This window comes from Bos javanicus, chromosome 18, assembly GCF_032452875.1.
Source record: "Bos javanicus breed banteng chromosome 18, ARS-OSU_banteng_1.0, whole genome shotgun sequence".
NCBI classification, from domain to species: Eukaryota; Metazoa; Chordata; class Mammalia; order Artiodactyla; family Bovidae; genus Bos; species Bos javanicus.
Genome location: NC_083885.1, coordinates 22,589,334 through 22,604,483, shown reverse-complemented (window position 1 = coordinate 22,604,483; position 15,150 = coordinate 22,589,334). Strand labels below are relative to the sequence as shown.

General features: G+C 46.2%; 1 protein-coding gene and 1 long non-coding RNA gene across 6 annotated transcripts in view; one reads left to right on the top strand and one right to left on the bottom strand.

Annotated features, from left to right (window-relative positions):
• The window catches only part of FTO (FTO alpha-ketoglutarate dependent dioxygenase), a 423,456-nt gene that overhangs the window by 59,446 nt on the left and 348,860 nt on the right, over positions 1-15,150 (bottom strand). The gene's annotated exons all lie outside the window — the stretch shown is intronic.
• Positions 651-1,689, top strand: LOC133230174 (uncharacterized). Its single transcript, XR_009730774.1, has 3 exons — positions 651-752; positions 933-1,142; positions 1,555-1,689. It is a non-coding gene; the product is annotated as an uncharacterized LOC133230174 (long non-coding RNA).

Sequence of the window (15,150 nt, the reverse complement as noted above, 5' to 3'; positions counted from 1 at the left end):
CCATTTGTTTCTAATCAAAAGGGTCCTGGATAATAGAGTGTTAGTGACAGAGAGATCAGGGGAGGATAAAGAAAACTGACAGACTGAGAAGAACCATTCAAAAGGGGTCAGGTTCAGCATGGGATGCTCACACCCCAGGGCCAAGAACTTAGGACGTTTCTTCTGTAGCGGCAGACCCGCTCTATGATGACTCAATGCTATGTGGATGGACATGGAACAAAATTTGCTGAGACTGTTTAAAGCTAAGCTAAGTTACAACTGGGAAACGGTGTTTCCTGTGATGGACTTGTGTGTATATAAGACACCACTGTGTTGGTCTTAGGGACCCTCCCGCCCCACCCTGTTCCAGCTTCCTCCTTTGATGTCCACTGCACCTCGATGGGCAGTGCTTCAATGCTCTCTGTTTACACGTCCATCTCCCTCCCCTAGACTTCAAGTCCTTGATGGCAGGGACCTTGCCTTATTTGTCCTGGTGTTCCCAGCATCCTGCACAGTCCCTGGCAGAGCTGGCATTCAGTAAGTACTCACTGAATGAACAAGGGAATAAAGTGATGCCTATGGCAACTGACTAGTATATCCATTATCTACTGCTGTGTAACGAATTACCCGCCACATTAGGGGCCTAAAACAGTAAGCGTGAGTATCTCAGTGTTTCTGTAGGTCAGGCATGTGGTTCAGGGTCTCTCACGAGGATGCACACTCAACGTGTCAGCAGGTGCTGCAGGCACCTGAGGCTTCATGTGGGCTAGAAGGTACACTTGGAAGCTCACTGCCACGGCTGTTGGCTGGAGGCCTCAGTTCCTTAAGGGCTTCTCCAGAAGGCTGTTCACGGCAGCTGGCTTCCCCCAGGATGAGTGGTCCAGACAGAAAGACATCGAGAGTTACCATGACGCCCTTTATGACCTAGTTCCCCCCCTTATTCTGTTTGTCAGAAGCAAGTCAGCAAGTCTAGCCCTCACTGAAAGAGAGAGGATTTCACTAGGCTGTGAATTCTGGAAGCTGAGGATCACGCGGGGCCATCTGAGAGATCAGTTACCACTGCTGGATGCTAAGAAAACAATGAATTCAATCAATATTGAGTTCCTTCTATGTAAGAGACCCTGTGCTGGGTGCTATGGCTACAACAGTCAGTGGAAAGCAAGGTATGTCTCCTGCTCTCACAGAGTTTACAGTCCAGTAGGGAAGCTGGGTGTTAAGAAATTATATGAATATTACATACGGAAAAGAGATGGGAGCAGGAGTGGGAATGTAGGAGTGTAGGGCACCCTTAGCTTAAGATATTTAAACTGGAACCATAGGCCATTAGACAGACTGTTATTATACATGCTATTATTATGCCCTAGCCATCATTTTGGCTTCTTCCCAAATAATTATATAGTGTCCTGAATATACAGTATTGGATTGTAAGTGAGGGTGAGCCTTTAATAGGTAGCAGGCAAGAATCAGAGATGGTTATCAACTTCCTCTCTCCAGTGAGGACCTTCAGGCCAGGAGGGCAAAGACTTGCTCAATTGCACGATAATAACTTTATATCAAAACACCTTCACTCTACAGAGAGAAAACAAGTCATAGGTGGAGATAGAAAATCTGCTTTCCAAGCCTGAAAGATGCCCTTCTAATTACTACATAACAGGGGATTCCACTGTGTCTGTAAGTGATCTGAACCCGACTAAATCCAGACAAAACCTTCTTGTGTCATGTATTTACTATTTAAAATGTTCTTTTTTTATTTTTCAAGTAATGGAAAGGCAGTGAGTATAAGTTTTCTTTTTTTCGGGGGGGCGGTGGATTTTGTTTTTCTTGTTTTGTTTTGTAATCCAAGGATCGACTTCTTTCTTCCTGGGGGATCTTTATTGAATTGCAATTCACTCGATATTATTAAGAATTCCGATCAGAGGTAAACATGCAAAACACTCATTTGAGGGGATTAAGACTCTTTGTTAGTGTTTACATTATCTGTTTTTAATTCCTATATATCCTTTCTTTATCTCAGTGTTTCAACACTAATTGCAAACCAGCTCTTACCAGTGGTAATGATCCCCGGACCCTTGCAGACCTCTAGACGTAGCTCCTCATGCAGATAAGGCAGCCCCTTAACAAGGCTCCGTATCTGGATCAAGGCCATAGTCTGCTTCTCTACTTTCTTTGGCTCGTCTGGGCTTCCAGAGGCTAAACCAGCTCACTAAATAAATCAGGGAGTTCAGGGTGATGGCTTAGTCTGCCACGTCTAAACTCAGCCGACTCTAATGAAACGGATGTGCTGTTCTCGGCTTCTTCAAGATACTTCCTGACTTCACATGAATTGAGATGGAACATCTGTATCTGAGAGTACCAATTCCACCTGGTACTACAGCAGGACTGAATCAAAACTGGATCCTGTCCCCCAGTTAACCCCAGTTCGTTGGTATGAACTAAAGTTGGTATGAATTAAGCTTGTCCTCAAGATTTCAAGAGTCAGGCATGACTCGGGTCTCCATCTCTCCCTTCCACGAATTTTCACGCTGCGCTTGGGATGAAGAGCGCTCCTTGAGTCCTGCCTGCATGGGAATCACAAAGTGTCAAAGAAAGATGAACTTTTGTTTTAATGGGGTTGGTTCGACTGCTGCTTACTCTTATTTTATTTAGCAAGGGAGAACTAAGCAAGAACTAAGTTCTGTCTCTTCTCTCCTGTAGCCCCAAGTTTCCACTCAGCCGTTTCTATGATTATAAATACCTTTTACTCTTTTTTCATTACCCACTCACCTACCCATCGAAATGGTACCTATTTCATCTTCCTGTCTCTTCCTGTATGCCCCTTTCCAGAGACTTAATTCAGAGGCCGTTGCTAGGCAACTATACATCATAGCAGCCAGTCACCAATAACTAATTGCCCTCAGCACTTTCGCCTGACAAATCTGGACCGCCTATGACAATGAAAAGTAGTTCCGATGGCCAAAAACACACCAACAGGTTTTCTTAGCCCAAGGAAGGCAAAAGCATGAAAAATAAGGCACCACCATCATGGCAGAAACAGAGACTTCCAGTCTCTTACACCCACCAAAGTGCACGGCTATAAAGTCACCAGCTTGGCACTGTTCTCCGGTCCTGCTCAGGTACCAAATCAGAGGTACGGTTGGAAGCATCTGAACACACACACTGATGGAAAAGTGAACACTGGTGTTTCACGTTCACTCACCTTCCTCCCTACTGGCCCCACCCCATTTCTACAGTTTCTAGTTGAATTGAGGGTCTATGAGTAATCAAATTTCAGCCTCAATTTTATGGTGAGTGTAATGGAGTTAATTTCTTTAATGCTGGCAGTTCATGGAAGGGGTCTCTTGTGGCTGCACAGACCTGGGATTCGCAGCAGCTGTCAAGAGATGCCGCTGAGGAATTCCTTATTAGCTAAGATGCAACCAGGCAGAAAACTCATTACACAGTGCTAAATATACTTAATCACATCTATTAGAGAAAAATGAACTTGATAATTACAACAAATAACTAAACTGCAGAAAGTGTTCAAGGAAAAAAAAAAAAAACCCAAGAAGAACCCATCCCAGGATTTAAGGACACAGGGAGTATGAGCCACCCAAGAGTAAAGGGAAACCAGCATTGCGCAGCTTTGAGCTGAAGGAGAAACCCTGGTCTCAAGGTAGGCGGGGCTGATTTAAGTTGCCTAGGAAAATGACAAATTTCCATTTCAAACGTGCCCTTGTTTATTGGGTATATGTAAAATTTTAATTAGAAAGAAATCCTCAGAGGGTAAATGCTTTGTTTGTAGACAGGTTTCTGGTATGGTGGAGGGGCTGGGGGGAGGGCAGAAAAGGAGCCCATGGTAAGCACTCCGTTTGACAAACAGAGATCTCTAATAGCTCAGTGGCACACACGACTTTCCCTGGAGCCTTGCCAACGTTGAGAGTCAAGTTTGTCTTTTTCTCTAATCACAAACATTGAAGTCCTTGAGTTGGGGACCTTTGCCATCCCTGACTGAGGAATTACATGAAGAGAGCCGCTGTAAATATCTCCTACCCATTTTCCCAGTGCCTGACCTCACCCAGGAAAGTCACCACCATTAGAAGTGGTTCAAGGTACTTCTGCTTCTCATGGCAAGACCAGCAGACCAAGGGAACTTTGAGCAGTGATCCAGCAGGAGATGATCTTTGAAAGCCCCGAGGAGGAGAAAATGAGGGTGGGTAAGGAAATGGCAACCCACTCTAGTGTTCTTGCCTGGAGAATCCCTAGTGGGCTGCCGTTTATGGGGTCGCGCAGAGTCGGACACGACTGAAGCAACTTAGCAGCAGCAGCAGAGAGAGGAACTTCTTGCCTGGAGATTCCCAGGGATGGGGGAACCTGGTGGGCTGCCATCTATGGGGTTGCACAGAGTCGGACACGACTGAAGTGACTTAGCAGCAGCAGAGAGAGGAACAGGCAGAATAAAGAGAAAACGGGTGCTTTCTTATCCTAGCGGTCAAGGAGAGTCCTGAGGATGTGTGATGAGCAAGGATCAAAGCCGGCCAAAACCTAGAGGGATCCCTGACTCTTTGACAACTTCCTGTCCGCAGAGGTCGCCAGATGGACATGGTTTTTAAGTACAGACATGGCAGGATGGTTTCATCTCTTTTAAGTCTGCTGAACAAAAATACACTTCTGTCACCTTGGGCCACTGTGAGCAGCAGCAGAAAGACACCCACCCGCCCTGAACACTGGGAAAATCGGAAGCCGAGCCTGGACATCCGCAGGAATAACTGAGCAGCCCCTCCCTCTTATTATCCATATTTTACAGGGAATGGATATAGAAGCAGTGAATATGATTAACCTGTGACACCAAGTTTCCTGATCAAAGAGGTCTACTTTCCTGTCTTAATGTTTTGGTGGAATGGCCTTTGGTATAGCCTTGGTTTTTTGTTTTGTTTTGGTTTCAATATTTATTTTTGGCTGCATCGTGTTACTGAATGCAGCCTCTTCACCACAGCATGGGGGCTTCTCTCTAGTGGAGCTTGGGCTCCAGAGCTCCTGGGCTCAGTAGTTGTAGCCAGAGGTCTTAGCTGCCCCACAGTATGTGGGATCTTCCTGGACCAGGGACTGACCCTGTGTCCCTGGCATTGCAAGGCAGAGTCTCAACCACTGGACTTCTCTATCTAGGGAAGTGTCCCCCAGAATACTCTTGTTTTGGTCACCAACTCAGGCTGTGATCTTCTCCGAGCTGTCCTCCATGAAAGCTCTTCTTTCCAGACTCTGGGCCCCAGGGTGTCAAGTGCAGCCAACCCCAGCCCTGGCTCACCCTGCTCCCTTAGCTTCCATCAAGGCAAAGGAGCATCTGTGCTGGGAACACCGTGGGATATGAACACGGAAGGAAAGAGCATCAAGAGCAACTGGTCAAAATCTTGTGAGCAAGGGAAGAAAGTCTGACTGACGGTGGGGCCAACATTGCTGGGAGGGAGTAGCACACGGAGCAGAAGAATGTAGGTCACGGCCACCTTATCTCAACTCAAGGTCATACTGTTCCAAAGTCAGATATTCTTGACCTTTTCAAACACGTGCGTGTGTGCTTTGCCGCTTCAGCTGTGTCTGACTCTTTGCAACGCTATGGACTGGAGCCCGCCAGGCTCCTCTATCCATGGGGATTCTCCAGGCAAGGATACTGGAGTGGGTTGCACTCCCTCTTCTGGGGGAATCTTCCCAACCCAGGGATTGAACCCGTGTCTTCTGCATTGCAGGCAGACTGCCACTGAGTGATGGGAGAAGCCCCTTTTCAAACACATGAGCCAATAAATCATCTTTGCCACCACCTACCCACACATCCCTGCCAGGCTTTTGCCCGTTTCAACTGAAAAGATCCTGAAAGAGTGTCACCTGCCCACTGTCAACTACAACACTTCCCATGGACTCCGCCTGCCGCTGAAGGAAAGCTCAGGGGATAACCATATGACTTAAGAAGAGAGACCTGAACCAGGTGACTGCTGACTCTGTTTAGAGCATGCATTCTGCGGTCCAGGTGCCCAGCGAATGAGCATTTCAGAACCCGAGTCACAGCACGGCGGGTCACTGGGCACCCGCCCTTCGAACTGGTAGAGAGATCAGAGGACGTGGGAATATCAGCTCCAACCAGCCATCCAGCTGCACTGCGTTTCATCACGTATCAATTTTTACTGAAAAGAAAACCATACAAATTTAATCAGCTCTTCATATGGAAATATTTAACTTTTTTTTCCCCTGGAGTTGTTTGATATTATTGTTTTAAAAGTCAGGATTACAAAAAATATCAAGATGTGTGATAGTGGCGGACACAGAAAAGCATCCATTTCTGGCAAGAATGCAAGTCTCATTTCCAGTAGACTCGAGTCTTAAATGCACTGGCGTCTCCGTCAATTGCCCGGCTCAATGAAGAACATATTACATGCCCATAACCATGAAGCATAAGATGAGAATGATCCATCTTGCACAGCCCTCACCCGCGGTTGAGGCACGATGCTCTTATTGGTGAGAATAATATGACCTCAGAAAAGCTCCTGTTGTCCCCAGGTTCTGGGAGTATTCTGTTTGGGCATCCAGACCTGTAAGGTTTCTATCTGCTCCTTTGCCCTTCAAAGATGTGATCAAACAGCCTTGTTCCAGAACTTTTAATCTCTGAGAACCTATAACGTGGAACTCTCTTACATATATACCTATTAAAGAACTGTGCTCTCTCTCTGTATTCATAAAATATAAAACACCTCTTAAGAGACTGCCTTTGTTTCCCAGCCAAGGAAGGGCACATGAGACGAAAGAGGCTGCCTTTTAAATATAATTTTAAAACATTCCATGAAATAAAATGAAGTATCGATATACAGAGTGATTGAAAAACGAGGACTGCTTTTGAGATCATGGGGCATTTTCAAGTGTAAAAGTGATGCAAGCTATGCGCCAACGCCAAGAATTTCACATCTCAGAAATGGGTCATCAGAAACTTAGGGGCGAGGAAAATATAGTGCATTCGAGGAAGATGTGTGCATTTGAAGACCACACATCACTTGGGCCAGTTCTTGAGGAGGGCGGGTCAGCTACCTGCAGAGTCTAGCCCAACCTCAGCTGGGACAAATGTCCATACTGTCCTGAACTGCCTCCAACCACAGTCTCAAATCCTTAGGGTTAGAAACTTCTAACACTAAGACACTTGCTAAGTGATAATGTGTGCAAGAGATGCACCTATTAGGGACTTACCTGGTGGTCCAGTGGTTAAGAATCTACCTCTCAGTGCAGGGGACCTGGGTTCAATCCCTGGTTGGGGAACTAAGATCCGACACACTGCTAATGAACACGTATGCCACTATGAAGACCCATAACAGTCAAAATTTTTAAAAAGAGAGAGAGAGATGCAGCTATTAGGTCACCAATCCAGATTGATTTTCTCACTGCTGTTTCGCTGAAAGGTGGAAATGAAAGTCGCTCAGTCATGTCCAACTCTTTTCGATCCTATGGACTATACAGTCCATGGAATTCTCCAGGCCAGAATATTGGAGTGGGTAGCTGTTCCCAATCTGGGGATTGAATCCAGGTCTCCCACACTGCAGGCGGATTCTTTACCAGCTGAGCCACTAGCCCTGACCTGTCTATTTACTAAATGCCATGATATCTGCCAGGTGGGCAGAGTTAATCTCCCAGGCTCCTGTGAAGACATCTTCTGGCCTTCATCATGTTAGCAACACTGACCTATGCCTTTGAAGGAGAAGCGGTGGAAACTGTTAACAGCGGAGATGAGAGAAGCCTATTCTTGAGAGGCGGACTTTGGGGAACCCAAATCACAGAAAACTTTATGTCAACGCTACGGAGCATGCTCTTTTTCTTTGTAAGAGGAAGAAGAAATCCCATTTCTATTATGCAGTCAGGAAATTGAAGATGTCTATCTCCAGATAACCCACTGCTTGTAGTGCGATTTCAGATGGAAACTTGCATGTAGAATGTTTTCCTCCTGTCTGTCCTGGTGTTTCTGTCACTTCACATTGACTTTTTGGTTTTTTTTTTCACTCTCTGTAGCAAATAAATCAGAAAGTTAATAGTTTTGTTGATTTGTTGGAGTGTTTTTTCCCCGCCTTTAAAAAAAATAATGAAAAGAATAGATTTAAAGAGGGGGAGGGGGAAACTGATCCCAGCGTGTTAACAACTCCATCCTGGTTTCAGGCTGCAGTCATGCCAACTGTCTAGTAAAGAGAGGAATTCCAACGTAGCAGAAGTCATAAAATCTTCTTTAAAAGCACAAATATCATGCAGGGAAGAAACTTACACCCTTGCACTGGGACCAGGAAGGTGGGGGTGGTACGAAGGAAAATGTGGACTGGAGCGCTGGGGATTAGTGATCACCACACTGCCTTGGAGGATCTTCCACCAGAAGCAGCTGTTGCCTTGACCCAGAGCCTTCTCTTCCTCTTAATCCATCACCCGGAGGATTTTACAAAGATGTCAGCTATTATTTGAAGCTATCTTCATTGTTATTCATATGACAAAATATTTATCACTGACCAACTCTGCTTTTTCAAAGGGGCTGATCTCCAAGATGGGTATTTGGGAGTTTCTCACCAGCACAGCAGCAGGCTCAGGGCAGGCCAAAATGTGACTGCCCTGGGATACAGACAGGTGGATACAGAGAAGAAACATGTGCTGCCTGTTCACCAAACCACGGTTATCTTATCCGTTCCCAGACCCCAGAGCCGAGCCTTTGACAAGAGTCCCCTATCTGGATTTCTAGATCTCATAATTGACAAATAATTGACTTGCCTTCCAATGAGGGTCAAAGCTCCCCCCAGTTACCACCCCTGGCGATGAACACAGTGGGCCAAGTGTTCCCCAGGCAGCCGGGAGGAATCCTGTCCGCCCAGCAGGCCCCCACTCAGTTACTCCAACAAAAGGCAACCGTTGAATGCAGAGAAAAAGTCAAGCGAAAGAGCTCGGATCCTGTGACACGAGGCATTCAGCAGCCAGATTGCTTTCACACAATCACTCAATATCTCTTGATGATGGCCAGACTGAGACGGGGGATCCGTTCGCCAGGTACCGCTCTGACGCTGGGAGCCTGCGGGCTGGGGGCAGACTGCAAAGTCAAATTCCTGTTTCCGAATACAAGCGCTTCTCGAAAACATCCACCTCTTTGACGCACTGCAGAATCCTGGGAAAAGGAGCCGGCAGAGCAAGAGGGCAGGGCCCCACGGAGGGACCTCTCACAGTCTCTACCCCCTGATGGGCTGTCCCTCTTCCCTTTCCCTGAAAACTCTGCTCAAGGGAAGGAGGGGGCCGCTTCTGGGGAAGTGAAAGGCAGTAGCAGCGGCTGCGGCGGCGGCAGCCCAAGCCACCCCCTTCACACTTGAATGAATTAAACGCCCAGATACAAAGACGTGTATTTCATGTCATCTGCCATTTCCTCCGCCCTCCCACCACCCGAGCTGTATGTAAACATTACAATTTCCCCCCCTCACCACTTTCGATTTAATTGTATTCCTAATTGAAAATGAAAATTAATTTGCTTTTGATCAATTCCAGGTGGCAGATCAGCCGGCAATGGTAGCAGAGCGTTTGTTCCCCTCCACACCCAGCCCCATTCTCTGAGTGACCACACACACGTGCCCATAAACACCAGTCTGCAGGGCTGTAAACAGGCAGTGGCTTCTTTCTGCACAAGGTCTCCTAGCTCCTAGTGTCTCTCATCCCTTGGCTGATTGGCACCATTCAATTTTTTTTTTTTTTAAATAAAAGATTTACCAAAGTGACGATACTTGTGGAAATCAACTGCTGACAGACTTGCAGAGTTAAGTACATAATTAAGGCTGTGGAAATACAGATGTTGAACAATGGCGGCTTACATCAAGATGTATGTGGGGATCAAAATAACCCGGCATCTGGTTTCTTTATCTAAGTACCTTTCTTACGGTTTGGATCTTAATTTTTTACAGTTGACAGCAGTGTTATTTGAGCCACTCAGTGGCATCTGGCTGCTAGGGGAAAGCAAAAAAAAAAAAAAAGGAAAGCAAGCAAGGAAGAAGGGGGGAAAAAAATCTCCATGCACTTTAATTAATTGTGGAGAAATTACATGGTCCTTCAACCGTGTAGTTTGTCATCGGCACACATTACAGATTTATATTAGATGTTTCTCCACAGTGTCAGGAATAATTAAAAGGGGGTACGAAATGATGCCAACCAGCAATGCTTTACATCAGTGGTGAAAGTTTTATATTTATTACAGCCAAACAATTTTAGAAGAAGATGTCAACTCAGAGGCTTGACTGTGCGTGGAATACATATCAGGCTGGAGGGGAAGCCAAGGCTGCAAGAATAATGGGAGAGCGCTCATGTTTAATCTGTCAGGCCAACCAGAATTGGTGTGGCATGCCAGAGTTATTAAGGACACGGCATCCCCTTTTTAAATCCTAAAAACACTCACCCCAAACAATAAGTAACATATGCCTTTTTTTTTTCCCCTCTGAAATGATCTGCATCCAATGGTCCTTTCCAATCCTAATAAGAACAGAAAGGCCAACTGAATGCAAGTCACTTTTTTTGCTCAATTAATTTGTGCTGCACTTCTGGCTTGGAGAGCACTGGTAGAATTACTTAGTAAAAAGATATCAAAACAACTTCTGCCTTCATTGAGTACACGATTACAGCATCCCTGCCAGGGCTTTCCATGGAGGGGGCCAGGCCCAGACAACAGCCAGCATGAATGGTGATCACCATCCTGTATCTTAGCTCCCTTATTCCTGGTGCCATGGAACAAACCTGGGCCATATTCCTTTACCTTTTCTAGAGATCATGGCCAAGGACTACATTTAGAAGCCAAAGGTCACAAAAAAAGCTCTTAGAAATGGCCCACGTCAAAGGGCGCGATCCTCCTCAGGACATAAATCTTCTGGTTAATTCTTTCGAAGGACCAGACTTCCTTTTGTATCAGGAGTTCATCAGGCAGCACATTACGGGGCGATGATTAGACGCCCTCAGCCTTCATCATGGGTCTTGCAGGAGAGTCAAATAATCCCCTAATATGCAATGCCTGTCACTTCTTATTTATTAGCTTCTTGCCCTGGATATTTTCATAATTTCCATTTAGCTCATGTGGCCCCAGAAGCGGGGGACTTTCTGGGAATCACAGCCTCAGGACATCTTCACCTTTGCTCGCAGGGACTCAGAGGAGAGCACTGGGCCAAACCAGGATCCTCTCCTCAGTGTCTGTGGGTTTACACGGCGGGAATCCTCCTCCCCGAAGCCCTCACGATGTATGGAAAATGACAACAGAGTCCTCAGAGCGACACAGGCCTCAGAGAATGGCCAGGAGGGTCTAACAGGGAGAACTGGCTTCTCCCACAAATAATGGCTTCCCTGGTGGCTCAGATGGTAAAGAATTGGCCTGCAGTGCAGGTAGACCCAGGTTCCATCCCTGGGTTGGGAAGATCCCCTGGAGGAAGGAACAGCAACCCACTTGAGTATTCTTGCCTGGACAATCTCCATGGACAGAGGAGCCTGGCGGGCTACAGCCCATGGGGTCGCAAAGATTCAGACAAGACTGAGCGACTAACACTTTCATAAAGTAATATCTTCAATGGTGTTTAATGATTTCATAACAATATCCTCAAATGTATAGTGTTTTAAAATTTTCAAAGCAGTTTAGTAAATATGATTTGATTTTACTAATCCTTGCATAATTCAATGTGGAGGTACCAGAAGCAGGAGAAACCTCTGTGCGTTCTTCAGTCCTAAATAAAACATACACCTCACCCATTTTTCCTTTGCTGAAAAGTCTGTGTTTGGTTGTCTAAAGTATTCTCTGGACTTCCAACACAATTGAAACTTCATCCTGTGGCCCTGTGTCGTCTCTGACTATTCCCATCTCCTATCGCTCTGCCTTGAACATGTTTCAGACCTCCTCCTCTTCCCCTAAGACAGCAAGCCCAATCCTACCTCAGGAACTCTGACTTACCAGGGTCCCCTCTGTTGGGAACACTAACTCCATGTCCTTACGTAGATGTCTCTTTCTTGTCTTTCAAATCTCAGCTCAAATGTCACCTCTCAGAGCAGCTTCCTCTGGCCCCTCTAATATTACCCACCCTTCTACCCCCATTTCCTAAATCACTCTCTGAAATGATCTTCTTTTTATATTGTTGTTGCTCAGTTGCGAAGTTGTGTCTAACTCTGCCACCCCATAGACTGCAGAACGCCAGGCTCCTCTACCCTCCACTATCTGCCAGAGTTGGCTCAAATTCATGTCCATTAAGTCAGTGATACTATCTAACCATCTCACCCTCTGTTGCACCCTTCTCTTGCCCTCAGTCCTTCCCGGCATCAGGGTCTTCTCCAATGAGTCAGCTCTTCACATCAGGTGGCCAAAGTACAGGAGCTTCAGTTTCACCATCAGTCCTTCCAATGAATATTCAGGGTTGACTTTTTCTTTAGGATGTAGTGGTTTGATCTCCTTGCAGCCCAAGGGACTCTCAAGAATCTTCTCCAGCATCACAGTTCAAAAGCATCAATTCTTCAGTGCTCAGCCTTCTTTATGGTCCAACTCTCACATCTGTACATTACTACTGGGAAAACCATAGCTTGAACTATATCGACCTTTGTTGGCAAAATGATGTCTGCTGTTTTATAGTTTATTAAAGTTTATTCAGGTTTTTCCATCAGTGTTACACAGAAAAACTGGAATGAACTTTTTGGCCAACCCAATACTGGTTTAAAACTGGTCTCTACTGCTGACATGTCAGTACTAAGAGAGCTTGGCAATATACCACTTCAGGGAAGATTTCCCTATGTGCTTAAATGATTAGTCTCGAATAATCTATGTGTCAAATTTTTCTTTAATTCCGTAGAAAGTCTTTAATCTGGTTAGCATAACTGAAATTTTGACCATGTCAATGATTTTTCTTCATCCCATTTGGGTTTCAAAGGCACAGATGGAACCTCTCTTTTGGCATGACCCTAATGGAATTAACCAAATGGAAAGAGATGTTGACCTGAAATCACTATTACTGGAAAGAAAAGAATCTGAATAAAAGGTCAAGTCAGTGCATCTTGTGTCTCTAAAAGGATTATTTTAAACTCACTTCCCCCTCCCCACCCCCACCCCCTTCACTGTTAGTATTAAAGCAGTTTGCTCACCAGGTTTGAACTCTGATTTGAATTGAGGTGTGCAGAGGCTCAACCAATCCCTGCTAAATGCAGCTTCAGAGAGGCCCAACTAAGTGCAGCTGTGGCCAAGGTGAGACTCATGCCTAGCAGGGCCCTGTGGGACTCCAGGGCACGGAGGCCTTTTTGTTCCCCGTTTCTCAAGAGCAGGAATCTGGCCTCCATGACCTTCTGAGTTTCAAAGGGCAGCACAGTTGCTCATCAAAGGGGAAGCAGCAAGGAAACCACCTGAGGCAGAGGTTCACTGAGATTAGGAGGGGACCACCTGGGACCCTGCACACATCCTCATCTTGTCAGCAAACCCCACCCTTTTGCAACTGCAGAACAAAGAATCCAAGACTGTGACTGCCTTGAGTCTTATCACATACTCCTGCCTGACTAGATAACCTTTCCCTACTCACCAAGGACCGCTAATACTGTTAGTCACTCAGTCGTGTCTGACTCTTGTGACCCCATGGTCTGTAGCCTACCAGGCTCCTCTGTCCATGGGATTCTCCAGGCAGAAGTCTGGAGTGGGTTGCCATTCCCTTCTCCAGGGGAATCTTCCCGACCCTGAGATCAAACCCAGGTCTCCTGCACTGCAGGCAGATTCTTCACTGTCTGAGCCCCCAGGGAAGCCCAAGGCGCAGTCCTTGAGGCACTAGCTTCCTATGTTTCCCCTTGCCTGACAAAGGAAGAAAGCGACTCTTTCCTCTTTCTTTCTCCTCCATAACTCTGTCTCTGTATTTCTGTTTGGCATTGGGGCACAGAGAGCCAAGATTTTTGGAAACAAGAACTGTTGGCTTGTGGACTTCCCTGACCCTGGAAGATTCTGAAACAGTTTATCTCAGATGGGACTTGAACTCATGTGCTGGGACTCAAACCCAGCCAAAACCCATGGTACCTACCTGGTTTAAGGAACTAATGAAGCTCAGGTTCTTCATACTGAAACTGAAACTGAAGTCGCTCAGTCATGTCCGACTCTTCGCGATCCCATGGACTGTAGCCTACCAGGCTCCTCAGTCCATGGAATTTTCCAGGCAAGAGTACTGGAGTGGGTTGCCATTTCCTTCTCATGTCTCATTGCAAAAAGAATTCAGTGAGAGACATAGTGATAGGTAAGAAGTAGATTTATTCAGATTCAGAGAGAAGCACATTCCACAGAGTGTGGGCCATTGCAGAAGCCGAGTGCGGCCTAGAAATGTGGCGTGGTTAGTTTTTACAGGCTGGGTAATTTCATATATGACTTCCCTGGTGACTCAGACGGTAAAGCATCTGCCTACAATGTGGGAGAACCGGGTTCAATCCCTGGGTCGGGAAGACCCCCTGGAGAAGGAAATTGCAACCTACTCCAGTACTCTTGCCTGGAAAATCCCATGGATGGAGGAGCCTGGTAGGCTACGGTCCATGGGGTCGCAAAGAGTCAGACACGACTGAGTGACTTCACTTCACTTCACTTTAGTGAGCCAGGAGGATTATTTTGGGGAAGGGGTGGAGATTTCCAGGATTTGGGCCACCGCCAACTCCTGGTCTTTGGACAGTGCCTTGGAACCGTCATGGCGCCTCTGGGTCAGTCATTTCACTTGCTGGTTGAGGATCAAGGTCTAGTCTTGTCTGCCATCTTGCTCCCATTTGATTCTCATCAGTTTATGTTGTGTCCCTGGGCTATGTCATTCTTTCAAAAGTTGTGCCCTGTCCCTTTCCCTCCTTTACAGTGCCACATGCTGTGGACCAACCAAGCCCGTGTGCTAGAAGCAACTACTGAAGCCCGCATGCCTAGAGCCTGTGCTCCACAGCAGGAAAAGCCACCACAGTGAGAAGTCCGCACATCGCAACAAAGAGTAGCTCCACTCACTCAAACGAGACAAAGTCCCCACAAAGCAATAAAGACCCAATCCAGCTAAACTAAAAGAAAAAAAAAATTAAATAAAGAATCGTTGGCTTGTGCTTCAAACAGCAGGTACCAATGGCAATCTTGCATGCTGAGGGCTGGCCAGGACCAGAAAAGCAATTAGAACAGGGAAACTGGAATCCAACCAAGAAAACAAATAT